Source organism: Cucurbita pepo, chromosome 2 (assembly GCF_057944985.1).
Source record: "Cucurbita pepo subsp. pepo isolate OVF chromosome 2, ASM5794498v1, whole genome shotgun sequence".
NCBI classification, from domain to species: domain Eukaryota; kingdom Viridiplantae; phylum Streptophyta; class Magnoliopsida; order Cucurbitales; family Cucurbitaceae; genus Cucurbita; species Cucurbita pepo.
Window position 1 is genome coordinate 6288748 of NC_141799.1, and position 4437 is coordinate 6293184.

A 4437-nucleotide genomic window follows, 5' to 3' on the forward strand; every position below is an offset into this window, starting at 1 on the left:
AGCAAGAAAGCTCAGGTGCCCGTACCTTGCGTGCCACCTCCAAGATGCTTCTTCTGTCCTGGCCAAGAGGCTGATCGGCTGTTCTATCTCCAACTCTAGGATGTAGAGGTGGTTCGTCGTGCGCCGAACTTCCGTGAGGAGCCGTCGTCGATCGTCATAGATCATAAGCAGCCCGCGCTCAATAGTTAGTCTTAAGCCTCGAGTTGACCCAGGCTCACAAAGTTAGTCTTAAGCCTCGAGATGAAGTAGATGTCAATCAGCTTGCGGTGCTCGCCTCCCTTACCGATGAATAGAATGGTGTCACGCCCTTCGATCTCGATGATGGAGTCGTCGCTGAACTTCACTATCCCGTGAATCCCCAAGTCAATCTCGGAGAATGCAGACCTGACCCCAGTCATATGGTTTGTTGCCCCTGTGTCGAGGACCCATCATCGGTGCTCACATTGTTCTCCCCTTTCGCCAATCTAAGCGAACACTCGCTCCTCCTTCAGCTGAATCAGCTCTCCAGCCAGTGCCTCTGCCACACCCGGCTGAAGCTCTTCCTCGGAATCAATCGAACCCTCACCGACAAGCTCACCCAAGCAACGCCACTGTCAATTGCTTCTGTGGATTTGGAATCAAAATTGGGGAAGACAGATAACATCGATGCGGTCACCATGAAAAGTGTCGGCTCTTCCTCCTTGGATTCTACCACATAGGCCTTCTCTTTGTTCCTGAACTTGCTCCAGCAATTCTTCCCCAGGTGGTCTTTCTTCCCGCCATTCGAGCACCGGATTGGCCCATCATCAGTTGACTCCTTCTTCTGCTCCCGTTCTTTTTCGCGTGCGCCCGCGAGTTTTCCACTACTTCTTGTTGCATTTTTCGCCAAAGGACCCGCAGCTCTCGATAGAGTTGTCGAGGAGCTTCAGGCGTGCAAGTCACTCCTCCTCAATGAGGAGAAGTTGACCCTGCTTGTCGATAGCTGAAGTGACATTCTTCTTCCTCTGCTCGAAGTTGTGCAATCTTCCGGTTGCCTCTTCCATCGTTAGGTCATTCATGTCAAGCAATGTCTCGATCGAAATCACGACTTGTTCAAGGTGATCTGGGGTGACCTGCAACATCTTCTTCACGATCTCCATCTTGCTGATTCTCCCACCAAAAGTGGTGTTGCTTTTGGCGAGCCCCGTAATCTACATGGAAAAATCATTGACAGATTTACCGTTCTTAAAGTGGATCTCTGAGAACTCCTTCTGCAGCTTCTCGATGTTGGACTCCCGCACTCGCTGCACACCAACCCGGCGGGATTTGATCCCCTCCCAGGGCAGTTGTGTGGTGCGCTTGGTGGAGAGAGACGCCAGCATCTCTAGAGGCACAGCCCGCAGTACGGCGAATGCCAGCCGATCCGCTCGATACTCGATCGCTTCTCCTTCCAACGGCTCGACAGCGTGCCACAGCTCTTGCGCCTGTAGGTTGACGTGCATCGACAAAGCCCACTCGTTATAGTTGGACCTCGTCAGCATCGGTGATGGTGTTAATATAACACATGCGGAAGTAATTTGGATCTTAGGCACTTTTAGAACATCAATTATAGTAAATAACTAGCATGTTCATAAGTATTCAAACTTAATGAGTTTAGATACTAATCTTTCGTAGTTCATACTCCTTTTTCCTCACGAACCGGTTTCGAACCACCACTAGTGTCTTCTCCACTATCCTCCAGCCTTAGAACGGGAATGTGGAATCCAGTGAGTGACTAAACTTGGGAGGGATTTTGTATATGTGAAGAGAGTGTTTGTGAGAGGTTTTTTTTCAAGATTTTTCACCAAGAAGAAGACCTTCCATGTACCATGCTCACTCTATTTAAAGAGTCATGTTTGCATGTTCATGTAAATTTGAGATCACCAAATTTTGACACTTAAAATTCTACTCAAATGTTTGGGATTATGTGGCAAGCATGCATGTTTGAGTTAACCAAATTTTGACACTCAAAATTCCACTCAAACTTGTGGGGTTTATTTGGCAAGCATGCAAGTTTGGTTAAACCAAATTTTGACCCCTCAAAATTCCACTAACATGGATTTTTCCATTAAATGAAGTCAACATTTTGACTTTCTTCATTTTAATTCAACAATTAATTTGAATAATGAATTTCAAATTTAAGTAACATTAAATAATTAATTAAACTATTTAATTAATATTTAATATTAATTCAAATGCCAATCCCAATCAATTCCAACCCATAATTGATTAAGATATTTAAATCTTATTTTGATATCTCAGATTCTCTCTTTTTGTTTAATTCGTAAATAAAACAAATATGCGGTTAAATATATCGTATATATGTAGCGCATATTCCCTAATTTGAATTCAAACACTTCGAACTCACTCGTCACACTGTTCTATGGTTTAGTCCGATATGAGCTAGCAGAGGGACCTAATGGACCTATAGATCATGGGCTCCAACGATCCAAGATTAACCGGTTAAACTCATTAACCTTGTTAACCAACATTCGTTAACTACTAGGACACTCCACTATAGCCTAGTAGTTGCACTCCCCTCACTATAGATATATTTCTGTCCATTTGATATAACCATGATTAGTAAGTCGATCCTTCACAGGTTGTTTGTAACTAGAGCTGAGTCAATTTACCGTTTTACCCCTAAAGTTACTTCTTGTTCCTTATGTCTCACTGATCCTCTAATGAACAATTGGTTTGTGGTCCAACCAGTAAACCGAATCCCTCTCAGGCTAATGAGAGGGTGGGGCCCCTTGTTCAAGACCTGGAGTTAGTGCTTAAGGGAACTACCTCTCTTCTATCCCTAAAAGTGGGTAGGAGTGAATTCCGTCTTGCACCCCACGTCCCCAGCCATTCACCCAGTCTTACCCCTAAAATGGGAGACCTATTGAGTCGGCGAACTAGAGTCACTCTTACCCGTACAAATTTAAGGATAATTCCAAATAAACAGGAGTTCATGGTTAGCTCAGGATTAAAACCGAGTTACCGAGGTTATCGAATGAAAAGAAAATCAGTCTCAACAGTAAACGACATTATAAAGTGAGAGTGGTTTTCTTCATGGTCCGATCTTATGCAATACTCATTGCATAGGACGCCCCCACTCACATGTCTCCACATGTACAATTTAGTGATCACATTGCTTATATCATATACAAAAGTGGGCCGCATCCATAGTGTCCCCAGAATAAGGTACTCAGCCTTATCCTTATACTATAGATCATTTTGACTATATACTTGAACTTGATCCACTCTTATGTCTCTACATATAGTTCAAGTAATCATACTATAGCCAGAGTGTTCTTAGTTTATTGGATTTAGATTAATGATCGTAAAGTTCACTTTATTCAATAACAATCTTTACTGAATAAACAACAATAATAACTTTATTGAAAATAGAATATGTTTTTTGTTTACAAACTATGAGTTTTAGGACATAAAACCCAACAATCGGGTACTGCATAGAGGCAGTCATCTTCTCGATCATGCGCTCGACAACGATTCGGTATCCGTCTTCGAAGCGTCTGCCTCTTGGTCACGGTGATGGAGACGCCGACACTCGGTTGCGGCGTGGAGGAGTGCGTGAGCATGTTCAGTATGGACCCCACGACATGTGCATCTTCATGTTTTGATGCATCTTCTTCCACCTTGAACTTGGCTTTGATACCACTTACTGTCTTTTGACTGAACAACTCACTGCTAGTGAGAGCAGGAAGAAGTCTTTGGAAGAAGAAAACCAAAAAGAAAAACAAGAAGAAATGTTTGGAAGAAAAAAAACAGAAAGCAAGTGAGCTAAAAGTTTGAAAAAAAATAACATAAAAAGCAAGAGAACGAAAGCCTTGGGTTTTGTTGTTACCAAAACACTGTGACGATGTTTCTCATTTCATTATTTATAACAAACCTATATTCTAAAAATGGGCTAAGTGTACAACTAAACTTGAGCCACTCCTTCTAAACATGACCCAAATGCCGAGCTAAAATTATGCTATTCTACTAGACGCATACAATTGTCTAAAAAAATTCAACTTACTAGAAAGACGTGAATAAACTAAATAAGAAAAAATTACAGGGCTTTTATCGAACAAGGACTACCAAAAATCATACACCCGAACTACCTATGTGAAAGTTGTCTAGTCTTCAAACAAGCAAGACGATCGTTTCCAACGAAAACCAGTTTCCATGCTGATCAACCACTACAACTAGTTCATGCAGATTTGTGTGGCCCGATCACCCCATTATCAATTGTTGGTAACAAGTATTTTCTTTTACTTGTTTATGATTATAGTCATTGGATGTGCGCGTATACGAGAAAAAGGAGAGGCATTATGTGCATTCAAGAAGTTCAAAAGATTCGTTGAAAACGAGTATGATCACAAGCTAAAAACCTTGTGTATCAACCGAGGTGGCAAGTTCTTATCTCATAACTTCTTAAAATCTTGCATA